The following is a 20279-nucleotide window of genomic DNA, read 5'->3' on the forward strand; positions in this document are numbered from 1 at the left end:
GTTAGAGGGATAAGCCATCCTCCGTCAGGAGATGGTAGCAGAGGAAAAGAGAATAGGAAGGTGTGTTGTAAAAAGGTTGACATACACAGCAAACCCTGAGGGGAGTTCGGATTAAACCAATTTACCAATTTTTTACAAATAAAATATATATAAAAATATAAATCTCTAAAATATAAAATATAAATTTATTGCATATATTGCATTAAATTAAATGCATATATGCAATTAAAATCATTTTTTGCCGTTGAGGAAATATATAAAGAAGAGACACATATTTGAAGTGTGTTACGCAAGAATATATTTATATTTAATAAATACAATTTATATTTAATACAAACTTTGTATGTGTGCGTGCGTGCGTGCGCGCGCGCGTATATCACATATTTATATCACATATTTTATGAATAATGTTAATATTATAAGATATTTTTTTATTATATTATATTTTTTTAATTATATTTATTATAGTTAATTATATATATTAAACATATAACATGAAAAATTCTTCCTTAACAAAAGTTATTATATTAGTAAATCTTATACTGCAAACATGATATTCAAAAATAAAAAATATTGAATAAAATTAAAAAATTTTTTATAAATATAAAAAATAAAGAAAATATATTTTAATAAAATTTGAAAAAAAGTGAAATAAATTTCTAACGTTTTTATAGTTGAGTTAACGCTGTGTATCTTCTAATTCTTCTTCCTACTCTTCTTCTTTTTGAGTTTCAAGAACTCTCGTTTGTACATTTCGTCTAAGAAAATTTAATTTGTTATTAATTACGGCTCCTAGCAATGATTCCTTAAAAGTTGAAGGATGCTGTTTTTCAACTGCATCTACTAAATAAAAAGAAAATAAACAATGATTAATTAAAATAATATAAATAATTCTAGTGTCTAATTTGTAAGAAAAATTTTGTTTTTTTATGTCTTATGCACAGCTTATATATAAAAGAAGTAATCATTATTTATAAATTATATTAAAATATTATATAAATTTCTATAAATTAAATAAAGGCTAAATACAATATGAAAATGTGAGCAATAATGAAAGAGAGGGAGAGGGATAGGGAGAGGGAGAGGGAGAGGGAGAGGGAGAGAGAGGGAGAGGGAGAGAGGGAGAGAGGGAGAGGGCGAGGGAGAGGGCGAGGGAGAGGGAGAGGGAGAGGAAAAGGGCGAGGGAGAGGGCGAGGGCGAGGGAGAGGGCGAGGGCGAGGGAGAGGGCGAGGGCGAGGGCGAGGGCGAGGGCGACGGCGAGGGAGAGGGCGAGGGCGAGGGAGGGAGGGAGGGAGGAAGGGAGGGAGGGGGAGAGAAAGAGAGAGAGAGAGAGAGAGCCAGAAATATTATATTTTTTTTCTTTTTTTACTTACAACATCGCTGTAACTATTTTCATCCGTATTTTCGAAGTTGTCCATCTCTGTTGGGGATGATATCGGGAGGACTGCAGGCTTACGTTGCACATCTCGATGATCCTTTACGCATTTTAACACTTTTTCAAGTACAGTATTCATTCTCCTGTAAATAAAATACAAAAGTATGGTGAAGGTATGTTATATATTTTAATTATAGTTCGAAATACATATGATATATGCTTACTTCATTTCTGCCTCAATGCCTTTCACGCTTTTTTGCAACAAATTTATAGATCTGGAAACATTAATTGATGTTTAATACTATTTCTATAGTACATATACATTAATAAATGTATTTCCATTTTTTTCAATTAATAATACATATTAATATTATATAATATTAATTAACTAATTAATATTAATGTTATTAATTAATTGAATATTATAAATATACACTATAGTAAAAATATAATATATAATATATAAATACAATATTAATTTACCGACTAATTTTCTCGTTACTCCGTGATATTTCATTATTATAATCTAATTGATTATATTGCACTGACTCACAGCTTGATTGCTCCATCTGATTTCTCTGAAATTGAGTTTCATATGTAATATTGCTATTAACAAATCCATCTGTACGTGTATGTGTTGGAATAGGTGTAGATAAATTATTAGAATTATAATTATTATGAGAGAGAGTATGTGAAGTGGTAGGTGTCAGTGTTGTGTATGTAGATTGATACGTGTGTGGTGTATACGTGGTTTGTGGTGTATATATGATGTGTGGTGTGTATGTGATGTGTGATGTGTATGTGGTGCATGGTGTACATGTGAGGTGTGTGTGTATGAGGTGCATGGTGGGCGTGTGTGTGATGGTGATGGTGTGTTTCTAGACATTTGTGAATATTGTGAATAATAATCTTGTGACTGCGAAAAATTAGCGTCTTTTTCCGTATTTATAGATTCTTCAAGAATCCCTCGTAAATCGTTGATATCCTCGTCGATCTCCGCATTCGTCGGTATTGGTGGATTAGTTTTCATCAATTTTTTCGCTGGATTTTATGGATAATTGCTGGGAGCTTCGTCTTCTGAAGTTGTCGCTTGGTAACGAGATGGCTTCGTGATGACGCGCTTTGGCCGTTCCATCTGAAACGAAAAGGTATGTTTATTAACATAATACTGTATGTAGTAATTACATACATATTTAATATTACAGTTACGATCAATGATCTTTCTCTGAGATAAACATTTATAAAATCTCAAATCTTTAATAATACATAAGCTTTTATCAATTTTTTCCTCTCAGCCTTTGAAAATATTTGTGTTATCTGTAACAATAATACATTTTAAGAGAGTGCATTTTACTTCAGTATAATAAATATGTATGCTGTAATATTATTTCGTAACTCAATGTAATTTTGCGTACAATAGAGAAAATATTAGAAATAGGAAAAAATATTCCAAGATATTATATTATATTCTTCCTTTGTGTAATATTTAATTATTTTCTTATTTTTAAATATTTTTTTTATTATGCGCAAAGCTATATTGAGTTATGAAATAATATTACAGCATATAGATGTAGTATTCTAAAGTAAAATGCACTCTCTCTTAAAATGTATTATTAGAGATATCACAAATATTTTCAAAAACTGAGGGAAAAAAATTGATAAAAGCTAATGTATAAATTTATGGAGAAAAGACAGATATTCCTAATATTTCTTGGTGGCCTTAGATTTCCTAAAAATAATTTATTTTTATATGCGATAATTCTTTATTTTATTTTAATTTTTGTTTTATTTTATTACTTTTATTTGTCTTTTCTTCGTGATTTTATACATTAGCAGCAACTTTATCAAGATGATGTGATCTCTTTTTTCTGACCATCAAATTTTTTAAAATAGTTATTAAATAATTATTGTATAGTAATTAAATAGTTATTAAACTAAAATGTAATAGTAATTAAAAATAAAGATATAAAACTTTATAAAATGCAAGATAATAGATGTTTATAATAAATAAATTTTAATAAATTATGAAAATTATTAAAACTACATTCAATTTATTGAGCGCTATTGAGAATATTTGAAAATTCTTACTGCTGCTCATTATGTATGAGAGCAACAACACATATGTAGAAGTTTCTAAATCATCTTCTTGATCACTATCTTCCATTGAATTCCAAAGAGGCATCCTATAACACTTTGCAAGAACTTCATCCAGATGAACATAAAATATTTTGTTATTCAGTGTGGAACATTTATATATTTGAAGAACTGAAGATAACATGCCGATATCATAAAAATTCTCAATCTGAGAAAATCTTTTGACTGCTAAACGATAGGAATTATTATCCATGATAATATTAAAAATGATATAAATAGACCCATGTAAAATGCAACAATTGTCACGAGTTTCTATACTTAACGTTATTTTATTAAATCGAATCTTACGATATTGATGACAATTATCACTATTACGCAATGAAATGACATGAATAGATGAATTTATATTATGATCATTGTCTGTTCCGTGAATATCTATCTCAACCATTCTATTGAAGATTTGCTGAAGAGGTAAACCTGGCTTCCGACAATATTTTCTAAAGATAGACATGTTGCTTTCATAAGGAAAGGCAGAAAATGAATCTAAACTACCAAAACTTCTTACATCGTCAGTAAGATGGAGAAGACCATTTACATTATAAGAATTAAATGTGGAACTATATAAATTTGGACTTCAAAGAACAAATTTTTGCAATGCAAGTTCTGCAAATCTTAGATATTGTCCTGAGAATGAGTTGGATACCAAAATTCTTATTGCTACATGCAAGAATAAAAAATGTTTATATAATCGTTCATCTAGTACACCGTACAATATAACTGGTCTTCTATAAAGCAAAAACTGTCGAAATTCTGTTGCTTTAAATTTAGAAATCATATCGAGAGATCTAGGACGTCTTGCAAACTCTGATGGACAATATTTTTTAAGAATATTTAGCCTCGAACATAAAACAGATAGATCTTCCAGATAATTTTGAAAAACGTGAATATTTGCCATATACCCATCAACATAAAAGTTTTTTTGTAACACCTAAACATACAAGATGCATATTCTCAAAAGGATCTTGTGAAACCATACCTATTGGCAACATTGATAATGGACTATTACCTTTATGATGATCTTCATCCAAACATCTACTATATTCTTCGACAGTTCTAAGAGAATGGTTTATACCATTAAAAACATAATGACCTTCGTTACGTATACCTGAAACTTTACACTTGGAACAGGGATAACAAGATACATGACCATGATGACTTAAAATAAAGGCTCGAGCTGGTGCATCAGCTATGAAACATCTCAAACGTATAGGCATTTTATTGCCATAAAAATTAATATCTCCTTTAGCCATAATTTTTTGGATATCTGCGATAAATTTTTGAAAAAAATTATTTGAATTAAAAGGTTTGTGTGCACCTTTATAAACTCCTACTATTATTGGTCTTGTATGTTGTATATTTACAATTTTACATTGAATAGGCCAGATTTGAATGGTACTTGATCTATCTAAAGCGCATCCATCTATATTAAAATCTATTTCCAATTGATTAACATTAATGGAAGCATTACGCAAATTTTGAATTATCCCTACTTCGAAATCAAAATGAACATATTCTCCTGGTTCTACATTAAACGTAAGAACACGTGTACGCGGTGTATTTAGAAGTGTTCTAACATCTTTCGGTATATCGTTAAAGCAAGAATGTGTACGAAGAAGATTCAATATACTATTGCCTTGTACATGTGTGAAATTATTATCTACAAAACAAGAAGCTAAACGTTCGCGAAAGGATGGTTCGATTCGATTTGTTTCACAGAATAAAGTATCAGAAGAAAAAGATGACGACGAAAACGATGAAGAAGAAGAAGAAGAAGAAGAAGAAGAAGACAAATTATCGTCATCATGTTTTTAATCGCCAATTTCATTTACATTATCTATAGAGGAGAAACGTGAAGGACCAGGAATATGAATATCACGATTAATGATTGGCTTTTTAACAACAGAACTGTAATACGAAGTACGTAAATTCTTTCTAATCTCTTTCAAAACTTTACTTCGTTGTTTTTTAGACAAACTAAATAATGATTTTCGAGAGATAGAAAGTTTTAAATTATTTAATTCCATGTTTTTACTTTCCATGTTAATGTTGTTTAAATGATGAAATCACGTTCTCTTATTTCTGCCTAGAATTATTCGTTAATCCACTACTGCTCGCACAACTACACACTGCAATGGTTAAACTCAGAATAACGATATAGCGAAGGAAACTGCCGGCTGCCGGCTGCTGGCTGCCGAGGAAGGTATAACCAATCATAGGCTTTGACGCGATTCAGCCTATCCAACAGCTTTAACTTTAGCGCCAAAACTTTTTCGGTTGCTCAGACGGATTGTGATTGGTTATACTTCTATTGCCAGTTGCACGAAATACACTCATACACTCTTCATATTCTTTATTAATCTGAGTTGAACCATCGCCGAAGTAACTGTGTAATAGTTAATTTGCAGTAGGCAGACCGCAAGAATTCTTTCAAGCGAAACTATAATAAAATTTATTTACAACAGCATATTAGAAAGGCAAGTAAATATGAAAATTTATAAATTTTCTATTTCACGAAACTCGCTATATATAATTTGTCTAAAAATAATAATTAATGAAATTATAGGTTATAAAACATAAATTATAGCTTTATATTTATATTTTATCATTAAAAATCAATAGTTGTACATGTATAAATGTAGAGTCATAGAGGAGAGATAAAATATAATAGAACTAAAAGTTATTATACAATAATGAATAATTAAAATTTTTACAAAATATCCTAATACACCATGCGCACAAACAAAGAAAAAATATCTTAGAATCAATAGAAATTAAAAATATATTAAGAAAGAGAGACTACAAATATTTTTTTTATTCCTTTTAATATACAATATTTTATTCTAAAATTTAATATATATTTTTTATCTCCAATACTTTTTCTATTGTGAGCAGGGTTTCCTATTTCTAATATTTTCTTTATTATGTGCAAGATTTCATTCATATTTTCTAATATTTTCTCTATTGTACGCAAAATTACATTGAGTTACGAAATAATATTACAGCATACATATGTATTATACTGAAGTAAAATGCACTCTCTTAAAATGTATTATTGTTACAGATAACACAAATATTTTCAAAGGCTGAGAGGAAAAAATTGATAAAAGCTTATGTATATTATTAAAGATTTGAGATTTTATAAATGTTTATCTCAGAGAAAGATCATTGATCGTAACTGTAATATTAAATATGTATGTAATTACTACATACAGTATTATGTTAATAAACATACCTTTTCGTTTCAGATGGAACGGCCAAAGCGCGTCATCACGAAGCCATCTCGTTACCAAGCGACAACTTCAGAGGACGAAGCTCCCAGCAATTATCCATAAAATCCAGCGAAAAAATTGATGAAAACTAATCCACCAATACCGACGAATGCGGAGATCGACGAGGATATCAACGATTTACGAGGGATTCTTGAAGAATCTATAAATACGGAAAAAGACGCTAATTTTTCGCAGTCACAAGATTATTATTCACAATATTCACAAATGTCTAGAAACACACCATCACCATCACACACACGCCCACCATGCACCTCATACACACACACCTCACATGTACACCATGCACCACATACACATCACACATCACATACACACCACACATCATATATACACCACAAACCACGTATACACCACACACGTATCAATCTGCATACACAACACTGACACCTACCACTTCACATACTCTCTCTCATAATAATTATAATTCTAATAATTTATCTACACCTATTCCAACACATACACGTACAGATGGATTTGTTAATAGCAATATTACATATGAAACTCAATTTCAGAGAAATCAGATGGAGCAATCAAGCTGTGAGTCAGTGCAATATAATCAATTAGATTATAATAATGAAATATCACGGAGTAACGAGAAAATTAGTCGGTAAATTAATATTGTATTTATATATTATATATTATATTTTTACTATAGTGTATATTTATAATATTCAATTAATTAATAACATTAATATTAATTAGTTAATTAATATTATATAATATTAATATGTATTATTAATTGAAAAAAATGGAAATACATTTATTAATGTATATGTACTATAGAAATAGTATTAAACATCAATTAATGTTTCCAGATCTATAAATTTGTTGCAAAAAAGCGTGAAAGGCATTGAGGCAGAAATGAAGTAAGCATATATCATATGTATTTCGAACTATAATTAAAATATATAACATACCTTCACCATACTTTTGTATTTTATTTACAGGAGAATGAATACTGTACTTGAAAAAGTGTTAAAATGCGTAAAGGATCATCGAGGTATGCCACGTAAGCCTGCAGTTTTCCCGATATCATCCCCAACAGAGATGGACAACTTCGAAAATACGGATGAAAATAGTTACAGCGATGTTGTAAGTAAAAAAAGAAAAAAAATATAATATTTCTGTCTCTCTCTCTCTCTCTCTCTCTCTCTCTCTCTCTCTCTCTCTCTCTTTCTCTCTCTCTCTCTCTCCCTCTCTCTCTCCCTCGCCCTCTCCCTCGCCCTCTCCCTCGCCCTCTCCCTCGCCCTCTCCCTCGCCCTCTCCCTCGCCCTCGCCCTCGCCCTCTCCCTCGCCCTCTCCCTCTCCCTCTCTCCCTCTCCCTTTCTCTCCCTCTCCCTCTCCCTATCCCTCTCCCTCTCTTTCATTATTGCTCACATTTTCATATTGTATTTAGCCTTTATTTAATTTATAGAAATTTATATAATATTTTAATATAATTTATAAATAATGATTACTTCTTTTATATATAAGCTGTGCATAAGACATAAAAAAACAAAATTTTTCTTACAAATTAGACACTAGAATTATTTATATTATTTTAATTAATCATTGTTTATTTTCTTTTTATTTAGTAGATGCAGTTGAAAAACAGCATCCTTCAACTTTTAAGGAGTCATTGCTAGGAGCCGTAATTAATAACAAATTAAATTTTCTTAGACGAAATGTACAAACGAGAGTTCTTGAAACTCAAAAAGAAGAAGAGTAGGAAGAAGAATTAGAAGATACACAGCGTTAACTCAACTATAAAAACGTTAGAAATTTATTTCACTTTTTTTCAAATTTTATTAAAATATATTTTCTTTATTTTTTATATTTATAAAAAATTTTTTAATTTTATTCAATATTTTTTATTTTTGAATATCATGTTTGCAGTATAAGATTTACTAATATAATAACTTTTGTTAAGGAAGAATTTTTCATGTTATATGTTTAATATATATAATTAACTATAATAAATATAATTAAAAAAATATAATATAATAAAAAAATATCTTATAATATTAACATTATTCATAAAATATGTGATATAAATATGTGATATACGCGCGCGCGCACGCACGCACGCACACATACAAAGTTTGTATTAAATATAAATTGTATTTATTAAATATAAATATATTCTTGCGTAACACACTTCAAATATGTGTCTCTTCTTTATATATTTCCTCAACGGCAAAAAATGATTTTAATTGCATATATGCATTTAATTTAATGCAATATATGCAATAAATTTATATTTTATATTTTAGAGATTTATATTTTTATATATATTTTATTTGTAAAAAATTGGTAAATTGGTTTAATCCGAACTCCCCTCAGGGTTTGCTGTGTATGTCAACCTTTTTACAACACACCTTCCTATTCTCTTTTCCTCTGCTACCATCTCCTGACGGAGGATGGCTTATCCCTCTAACTTCAACCGCAGAGTGCGTTTTATCTGTGATCAAACCTACTGTTTCACCGAAAAAATTGTATTCTCTATTTCAGAAGAATTCCTTCTAAAGCTCTCCTCCAATAAAAATTCAGAATATTCCCTTCTAATGATCTTTTGTTAAGAATAGTATATGAAATAAAGAAAATATTCTTAATTTGTATCATACAAACCTATTTGCGCTTACACCACTAGAGGGCATAACGGTATATTTTTCCCGTAGATAGAAAAACCTCTCGCAAGATATAAGAACCTCAACCCAAGAGAGCTCAGAATAGAGGCTCTTAGCCCTCAAGATGCAAACTGCAACGTTTACGAAACGTTATTGCGTGCATTACATTGTTCAATCACGCGGCATCCATCCGGAAGTCCCCAGTTTAAACAATTCTATTGGCCACGAAAGCCTCAAACTAGAAGTGTATATATTCTTACATATTAAGAATATCTAATACTTTTCTACTTTTTAAAGGATTTCTGTCTTTCTTTTCCGTCATTCCTCTTCTACTTCCTTCTCAGCTACCCTCCTCGCTACCTCATTAACTTCCCTCTTCTTTCTCTGCTCCCTCGCTCTTCTCCACTTTTTATTCCACTCCTTCGTCTCTCAATTCTTCCACGTCATCTCCGTCCTCTCGTTCCAGATTTCCATCCTTATATTTCTCTTCTCTGCCTGCCTCTCTTCTCCACTCCACTTTCTTTCACATCACTGCCCTTCTGCTTGTTCCCTCGCCTTTACTTATCACTTATCACTCTTCCCATCCCTCTAAAAACTCAAAAATACTCAGGACTCAAGAACTCGCCCAACCTCTCCATCCGCCATCTTTATCGCCTCTCCCTATATTATGTATATTTTTATATATTTTATATTCATATTTTTATATATATTGTATATAAAAAAAAAAAAAAAAGATTTTAAATTTTGCAATAAAAGGTTGTAAAATATCTGTAAAATATCTGTTTCTTTAAAAAAATTTAAAAAAAGGGTATAAATGTCATTTGGACGTGACGTCACGATTTAAAAGCTAGGAAGTCACAGAGTCTGTTGTTTTTCTGCTACAAATCTGTCGACAGGTTATATAGCGCAGACTCTGCAGTATTTCTGTTAACAATCTGACGTTAAGTAGTGTTAGCAGATCCTGCTCGATTTCTGCCGCCAATCTGATGTTCAATTCTGTAAACAGGTTCTGCTAGCAGATTATAAGCCGAATGAAAACGCAGTTGATGTCATTTTGTTGACATGATTTGATCAAATCGGCCAGTCTGCCGAAATACTGCTTACATTTTGCTTATTGGTCTCATTTATCTACTATTCGAAAAGAAACAAAACACAGAGACTTCACTCAGTCTGCGGGATCTAACATGTGTCGTATAAATATTGCACATTCTCTGGCTGTCAAACATCAATTAGGCATGTGCCATCGCTTCATGTCCAAAGAAGATATAATTCCAGATACACAAATCGGTTCAGGTCGCATTCTTAATTTGAATGAAATGTTATCTTTCTTTGAAAATCTTTCAACTGATCTTAAAGGAACAGAGTGTGTAAGTTCAAACTGGGTGGAATATAAGGGAACTACTTATAAGATATGAATGGTTGTAGCGACAGGTGCTCATGATTTGTGCCCCAGTTTTGCAAAAATGAAACTAATCCTTATTTCTAGTTATGATGAATGCCCTATTCTTGTTTGTAATGTTCTTCTTAACATCGGTTTGTACGAATATGTTTTAGGACATGAAGTTGAAGAGACTGATGACTGGTTGTATATTAAGTTAAGCGATTTACTTGATTATAATCCTCTATATGTGCATACAATGGCTACTGGCAAAAAAATTGTTGTGCTTCATTATAGTAATTAGAAAAATTCTTCACATTTTAGATTAATTATTTTAATTTTTCAATCAATAAGTAATTATTAATAAATAAAATATTACATAGTTATATTACTTTTAAAAAATATCAAATTATATGTATATATACATTATGATAGTTGTATAAAAATAAATTGAATAATTCATATATCATTGCCTTATTCTTCACTAAAAATTTTAATAATCTGAGAAAAAAGCAGGGCAGCAGTAATTTGTGCAAATATGGGTTAAACTATTGATTACGTAACTTTTCTTCTAAAGTAGACAGTTGAAAAATGAAAAATTTTGTCATTACTTTTTAATGAAAAAATTTTTCATTTTTCATGTTTCCAGCCTAGGAAAAAGTTATATAGTCGATACCCTAAACTTACATTTGCACAAATAACTATTAATTTGCTAAAATCCTGCATGAAATTATTAGTAATGCTAGCAAGTCAAATGTTCTGCCAACAAATCAAATGGCTTAGTAGTTTGTTCGTTACACAAATGATTTGCTGGAGAAACAGAAGACAGTTGTATTTACGACGCTAATTGTTATCACACCAAATAAAAAAATAAATCAAATTCGTTCCTAGTGCTGATAAATTTGTTGTGAGAGCTTCTCACTTGTTATTTTAACAAAAGTATTTCTCTCAGTGTGTAAATTTTCAATTTTAATTGATGAGAGTACCGACCTATCAGATAGTAAATTAATGTATATCCTTGTTCGTTATGTTTCACCTTTAAATAAAAGAGTCAAAACACAATTATTACAATTAGTTGCTTTAAATGCTACAGATTGTCCCGCGGAGAAATTTTTCGAAACTTTTAAAAATATTTTAGAAGAAAAAGAAATCCCAATAACAAATATTGTCGGAATGGCAAGCGATAATGCATCAGTTATGATTGGATGCAATAATTCTTTTATGCAACGCTTAAAATTAAAAATACCGGGATTAATAACATTAAATTGTATATGCCATTCATCTGCATTAATCGCGAGTAAGGCCTGCGAAACATTACCTTCGTCGTGTGAAAATTTAATTAGAGAAGTTTGTACTTACATTTCCGGCAGTGCAAAAAGATGTGCAATTTTAGTTGAATTTCAAGATTTTTTTAATGTGCAACGAAAAAAACTATTGAAATTATCAAACACTAGATGGCTCGTGTTACAAAAATGCGTTGTTAGACTTTTAGATAATTGGGAAGTATTAAAAAAATATTTTGTTTTAGCAGTAGTTGAAGATAAAACAAAATCTGCGGAAATAATTTTAACACAACTAAATAATAATGCAATTAAAATTTATTTGTTATTTTTAAAATACGTATTACATTATTTTAACAATTTTAATGCTTTGTTTCAATCGCGTAAGATTTTAATTCATAAATTATTTACAAGTAGCCATCAATTAATTCGTGATTTAGTTAGAAATTTTATGATTTTAGATTCCTATAAACATATTTCTTCTTTAAATATTGATAATAAAGAGAATATTTTATCTTTAGAAAATATATATGTTGGACCTGAATGTGAGAACTTTTTGAACACCTTGTCTCCAGAATGCAGTCAAAAAATCAAATTAAAAAGTCTAGATTTTTATAAAACAGCAACGCGACAAATATTAAAACGTTTACCATAAAAAGATATGTTTTTTGAGCAATTAGCTTTTTTAGAACCTAAAATCTCGTTATATAATGAAGGTCAAGTTAAAATTAAAGATTTGACTTATATTGCTCAACAATTAAAACTTAATATTGATATTAGTAAATTAGCTTACGAATGGAGAATTCTGCCATCCTCTTTTGATGAAAAACAAAAAAAAGAATTAGCTTCTTTAGAAATTGATGAAATGTGGAAACAAATTGTAGAATTTAAAAATTTTAATGAAGAAAGAGTATTTGTCAATTTAGATTCTTTAATTCAAGTAGTCCTTTCTCTACCACATTTGAATGCAGAAGCAGAACGTATTTTTTCAATAGTAGCAGATGTAAAAAATAAAAAAAGAATCCGATTATCTAATGATTTGGTTTCGGCAATTTGTGTTACTCGATCAAGTTTTGAAGCTGAAGATATTAATTGTATCACTTTCAAAGTAGATTCTAGACATTTAGAACTGCACAATAATATATGGAGAAGTAAATCATGTAATGATTTGCAACAATCTAATGGATCTTAATATTTTTTATTTTACATTTGTTGCTTTTTATTTTACATTTTACTTTGCATAGAGTCACATTTAGCCTTGCATGAAATAGAATCACATATCTAGTCAACACTGTTATGTAATTTTATTAATATTATTATTTTGTTTCAGAGTTTAATTAATTTAAGTTTCAAAGTTTAATAAATTTAATTTAAGTTACTTTGTTTCAGAGTTTAGTTAATTTAAGTTTTATTATAAATTAAAATAAAATAAGATAATTTTATGTGCAATTAATTTTAGTTTACTATTATATAGAGTACAATTAATTTCAATTTTGTTCACATTAATTTATTTTATTTAATTATTATCTTTATATACGCATCATAAAAATGATTAATATAATTATTTTCAAAAGTGTTTTTAAATTTATTATTTTAAATAATGTATTTTTATGTATACTAAAAGATTTATGTTTGTTTTATGAATAAAAATGTTTTTTTCTGTATTTATGTAATATGAATACTGGTAAGATTTTTGGCAGTTTTCCTTACCCTTGCAACAATGTTGGTATTCTATGAGATTCTGCCAAAAATAAAATAATTTTTATTTTCGTTTCCATTAAAATGTGTCTTTTAACAAATTAATTTTTTACCTCCTTTCTCGTCTTTTTCTTTCTTTAGCGTATATTTTATTATACATATATACGTCGGACGATCAGCTGATTGCTACACGCAATGTGTCTCTCCGCTGAGCCGGAAAATCAATATATCGGTCGGTCTGAAGTCGTCGACGATAATGTCGATGACAATCGAAGGAGCGTCGGCGTCGCGGAGACAGTTATTTCTCTCTCTCTCTTTCTCTCACTCACTCTGTCCCTTTCTTTTACGCACACACTCAGACATATACATATCGCGTATAGCAATCAATTGATCGCAGCGTCCGACGACCGGCGATCCGAAACAACTTTTGATCATTAAAGTAACGTTATTTTAAGGAACACTTATTCCTAATGTAATTATAAGACATTTTCTTTTTTACCAAAATTTTATTTAAAGCATAATTTTATGTTATAAGGTAGTAGATAATATAAGAGAGTTCTAATCCAGGGATCTGAGGGGGGGTGAGGTAAGCGGGGGAGGACAAGGCGAGGTACCTCGCCCCCCGTACTGACCGGGGGGGGGCAAATGTCCCCCTAGACTGAGGGGGAAGAGGGAGGTACCAAATGTTCCCCCAGATTGAGGGGGGAAGGGTGGTACCACCCCCCCCTGATTGAGAGGGGGGAGGGGGAGGGGGGAGGCATACATATGGTTCCGCACGTAGAGGGAGTGTCCTCTCCGACTGACTGCGGAGGTCTAATGGTGAGAGAGGAATGTTATAGATAAAATAATCACCCCACTCTGTTTATCCATAACGTATATTTGCAATAAATAATTACGTTCGCAACGTGGTAGAGGGAGACGGTGCGATAGACGTTCGCAACGCGGTAGAGGGAGACGGTGCGATAGACGTTCGCAACGCGTTAGAGGGAGACGGTGCGATAGACGTTCGCAACGCGTTAGAGGGAGACGGTGCGATAGGCGTTCGCAACGCGTTAGAGGGAGACGGTGCGATAGGCGTTCTATATAGCGTAGGACAAGGAGAGTATGACGTGGTGTGAGAAGGAAAGCGCTGTATGTGTATGACAAGGGAGTGCATGATGATAGGAAAAGGAGGGCATGATGGTAAGAAAAGGAGAGCATGATGGTAGGAAAAGGAGATATGAGTGCGAGAGAAAAGAATAGAGAGGAAGAAGGATAGCGGAGGCGCGATAAGACGGAGGCTAAGGCGTACGCGAGAAAAAAGATAATTTTTGCATGTTAAGTTTTTTTTTTATAATATTAAATGTTATTTTATTATCTAATTATATCTAATACAGAGGAAGAAGGATGGGATAGATGATGAAGGTGGATAAGTAATAAATATATATAAGTTTAACATAAATTTTATTTAAAAAGTGTGTATGTGTATACATATAAAGTGTGTGTGTGTGTGTGTGTGTGTGTGTGTGTGTGTGTGTGTTTTAAAATTAAAAAAGAATAGAAATTGTAATAGAAAATTTAAAAAATTAAAATAGTTATATGTTTAAATATAAAAATATAAAAAAGGATTAAAATTATAGTAGAAAATTTAAAAAATTAAAAATCTGTAGGGGCGATGCGCTATGGGAACTCGTCATAGCTGCGTCTGTAACAGGAAAAAAAACATTTTTATTAGTACTTTAAAAATATTTTCTAAAATGATAAAAATTATAAATACTCACAATCTATTCGGAGTCTCTCTCATCTGACGACCTGGAGTGCTCCTGCAGAGTTTCGGGGAGCCACGGTTCCTCTGTCTCCCACACCTCATACGGAAGCTCACCAAAGAGTTTCCGCAAACAAAGACGATCCTCGTTAAACTGAGGAGTTACCTCCTCACACCTCCGGTTCTCGGGAGTGTCACCCCAAAGATCGTCATGCACCCATGCGTATAACTCTCTCTCGTGGCGCCGGAAAATCCTTTTAATTTGTCTATCGTAAATATTTACAAATCCCTTAATTTTTACATCAACCTGTGACTCGTACTGTAAAAAAAACAAACATTATTATTAGTACTATTAGTAACGCTATTAGTACCAATATTATTAAAAAAAAGTAAATACTTACGTTTTTAAATGCTACTATATTTAGCACAACTTTTATTAATTCATGTGCGAGATCCCTCATCTCTCACCTTGCCAAATAACGCCAGTTTTGAGTAAAAATTATATCCACTAACGAACACATCTCGTGGTGTGGCATCCTTAAAACTTGCGCACTTTAGTCGTTCACAGACTAACACAGTCTTGATGAAAGTTCTAACGGAGTTAGCCAACGTCTCGGGAAAGAAAAGTAGGGGATGTATAGCAGCATCTAGGCTTAAATTACGCAGCGAGGTCAATAGACAGAAGATCCTTTGAGCCTTTTTCAATTTTTTTTCAACATATGTGTGTGTGTGTATTAAATGAGTTATGTACAAATCGCTTTCTTCTTTCTTCTAAAAAGGCTTTCTTTCTTATTCTTTTTACCAGTCGCAGCCTCATTTTTTTAAGATGCCTCATTTCCGGAATATGTTTAAATCGCGTACGTTCTATATCGGTATTTTCATCGATCACATCACATAAAAAATCTATTTCGTCACGGATCTCGAAAAACAGTTCTAACGATCTTGTGTAAGTCTTTGGTAAACCAATTTCACGATTTTGTAAAAATTGCACTACAGAATTCATGGCACTACCGAAGGCGTTGTAGTTTATGCGATACTAAACTATTCAAAAGTTATAGCACCGTGTGTGCGGCTGTCGTATGATGAAATCGATTCAAATATTCGGTTACAAATGTATACGACAAAGTGAGAGATAATATTTTGGCTAAATGATAACATAAACAGAACGTCGACAGTACGGATGTTTGCGCTAAAGAATAACGCGCCGACAGTACGAATGTTTGCGCTAAAGAATAACGTGTCGTATAGTGGGTGGGCATTATCATGTATATTTGAATATAAATATAAATAATAAATATAATCAGGCGTTTTATAGTACGATGTGGTGTATGTGTAGGACAAGGAGTGCATGACGATAAGAAAAGGAGAGCATGATGGTAGGAAAAGGAAATATGGGTGCGAGAGAAAGAATAGAGAGGAAGAACAGCGCGCATGGTGAGAGAAAGAATAGAAAGGAAGGAGAGCGCGCATGGTGAGAAAAGGACAGCGCTATAGACGTAGGACAAGGAGAGTATGATGTGTAAGGAAAGGAGAGAGCATGATGGTAAGGAAAGAAGGTGACAGTAAAAGAAATATAAATGTATAAAAATACCAAATTTATTTAAAATTAAAAAAATATAATTACAGAATATAGAAAATAATACGTGACCTATAGTTTTTAATGTAAATATGGGTTGATTGAACCTTCATGATGATGATTCGACCACCAATTGAATATTTTAAATACATTTTGTAAAGCGCAATTTCGTACATGTCTATCGCAACGCAGAGTAGCATCTAATTTATTTAAAGCAGGAACGTCATCGTAGTCGTTATCCAATGTCTCGATAATAAGACCGATTCTCGCATCGTCTTCCAATAAATTTGCTAACCATTCTCGTTTTTCATGTCCTTTGACATACACTCGAGAAGATGCATCTTTCAACGTCACAGCCTCAGTGATTAAATGTTTAGCCATGTAGTATGGAACGTTTCCATCTTCCCATTGCAATTTGTGATGTTTTCCAACCAACCATGCAACCTGAGATCTCTCAGACCTCGTGAGCAAACGGAATGGTGTAAGACTCGTAAAAATATAATGAGACAGTACAGATCCTTGAGTCAGAATCGCAATTTCTTTCACGATAAATTTTTTATCGATAATAAATCCTTGAAGATCCACAAACGTTGGCACAACCATAATGAAAAGATATTAGCAAGAACTACGACGACGAACGACTGACGTTAATCATCGAGTATCACAAGTTTTTATGTTATATGATCCGGTATGCGATTCTCCAATTTCGTTTACAGAAGAATCGAACGTTGGTTGGTTGATAAGACGAGCGTTCCTGCTCGTGTTGATTCATGTAATTTTACGTACTACGTTCGTTAGAGGATTGTATTCGACAACGCGATCATGCAAAACGAGACAATAAGCGGTAGTGTTTGCCGGCACATTTTCCTTACAATCAAATTCTATTCTTACGTCTACGGTAGCATTTTTCACCGATTCGTTTTGTCGAGAACAATCGATGATTACAAACGGACCGTAAAGTAGAAACAGTGAGAAGGTGAGGCTCGGTTCGAGGTACTCGTATCCGTAATAGTTTTTGCAGAAACGCGCGTACGTGTTGTATAGAATCGACCATCTATTTTTATCGAAATCCAGATTCATATCGTCGTACGGATAACATTCCGAGTTCAGATAAAGTTTCACGTTTGTTAATTTACAGTCGAATTTACTCATATCCTCGAGCATAACATTTTTCCGACCTGTTTGCAGAGCAAAGATAACGTATCGTGGTTTCTCCAGCTGAGTCGCGGTCTTAATGGCCCACGAATGCTTGGTTGTACGCTGCAACAGCGCAAACTCGTACAGATCCCACGAGCGAAAACCCATGCTGAGATAGCGTCCGCTTTCCAGAGCGCGCAGCATAGACAGCTTCTTAATTTCACTCAACAGTACATGTGGCATTCGCCATTGTATCTTGAATATCACAGGCTCCACCGTCGAAGCTCCAACCAGACAATTGTTGTCATTGCGCGATCGTATTAAGATCAACTCGTGACGAGCGTTAATTACTATGCGTCTGTAATCCTCGCAAAATCCCAATAACATGTAGAGCGGTACGCAAAAATTAAAGTGTCCATTTACAGTAGTTGGATCACTCCAGCCAGCATTTCTCATAATCACGCTTTTATCGGATGATATTGTTACATAGTTTTTGAGCATACTTGTTATTCCCACGTTTCTGTTGCGATCAATCTCCACGCCATTGAGTTCGTATCGAATCTCGTCAAACATGAATGCTACGCAATTATTTTACAGTACCACATTAGATCCGTCAGTTGGATTGTTTATCTTCAATTCTCCCTCGATGTATAAGAAACTCTCGTATGGCAATGTATACAGATCCTGTTGTTGTATGGGTATTCTTATCTCATCACTGTGTCCGAACGTTGTGTTGGCGAATGGGTTGTATGCGTAAGTCTCAATCTTGACGATGCGATCGTCAAAGATCGGTTCGTCCGCGATGTTGAGAATGTCAGTCATCGTTCAAATGTTTCGCACCGCGAATCCCAAAGATTGTAAAAACGCAACGTTTGATGCGTTCAATTTCTTTTTCTTAGCGCAAGATGATTGCCTATTAGCAAATCTCGATGTTGTTGTTGTTGTTGTTGTTGTCGCGGGCGTCGTAAAAATTGTGTTGTCTCTTATGTCTTTCGATCCGTTCAGCACGAGCATCACACACTAATTTTGCCGCCGTCGTACATGCACTCTAATGGTGATCTCTTCTCCTCGAAAATCGAGTAATCATCCTTCCTGATCGACAACGCGTAACGTTAAATCCGTAATGCTCCATACGATGATCGCTAGGTAAATGATGTGCGCCGATGTTTCCGATCTTATATCCTGGTGGTACCCTCGGTGAAAATTCATTCTCGCTCCGCATCGTATTATAATTAGCGCGGAGCACTATCGGCCATTCTCTAGTCTCAAAGTCATCGTCGTCAGTTTGTTTTTTATCACCATCACGAACTGTGTGTTGCGAACGTTTTCGTGAAATTGTTTTTTTCAAAAATTCATGTATCGCTTGCAGCTCGTACGATCCCTCGGGAATCGTAATTTCCGCATCGTCTTTGCCAAAGTAAAATTTATTATTCGAGGAATTCACGTTCGATATCGTGTGATAACTCTCAAAATCCGCTAGACCGAGTTCGTATTCACCATCGCTTAAATCTACGGTGGGCGAGTAATTTGCCGCGAGAACGCTGCTCTTCCCAGTCAGCGTGAATGTCATAGACATGTTGACCAAACTGTTTAACGAATACTAAATTAAATAGCGCAATGTATATCTTTAAATTCGCGTGCATCGACCGCTCGGAGAAACTGCAAGCACAATAGAGCGTATGACAAGGAGAGTACGACTTGGTGTAAGAAGGAAGGCGCTATAGGCGTAGGACAAGGAGAGCATGATGGTGGGAAAAGGGTAGCGCTATAGGCGTAGGACAAGGAGAGCATGATGGTGGGAAAAGGGTAGCGCTATAGGCATAGGACAAGGAGAGTATGATGTGTAAGGAAAGGAGAGAGCAAAGGAGAAGGCTGCAGTAAAAGAAATATAAACGTAACTTATTAAGATATTAAAAGTATTCTTGACACATTTCCAATAAACTATGCATTTCGATTGAAAAAATATATCAATATAACTTATTACTATATAATATACAGGAAGAAGGATAGGATTTTATAAAGAAGATACATAGCGATATAT

General features: G+C 32.8%; 1 pseudogene; it reads right to left on the bottom strand.

The window, feature by feature from the left end:
- Positions 1-2394: 2394 nt before the first annotated feature.
- On the bottom strand, positions 2395-4779 carry LOC140667175 (uncharacterized; annotated as a pseudogene).
- Positions 4780-20279: the final 15500 nt, after the last annotated feature.

The sequence above is a fragment of the Anoplolepis gracilipes genome, chromosome 6 (genome assembly GCF_047496725.1).
Source record: "Anoplolepis gracilipes chromosome 6, ASM4749672v1, whole genome shotgun sequence".
NCBI classification, from domain to species: Eukaryota; Metazoa; Arthropoda; class Insecta; order Hymenoptera; family Formicidae; genus Anoplolepis; species Anoplolepis gracilipes.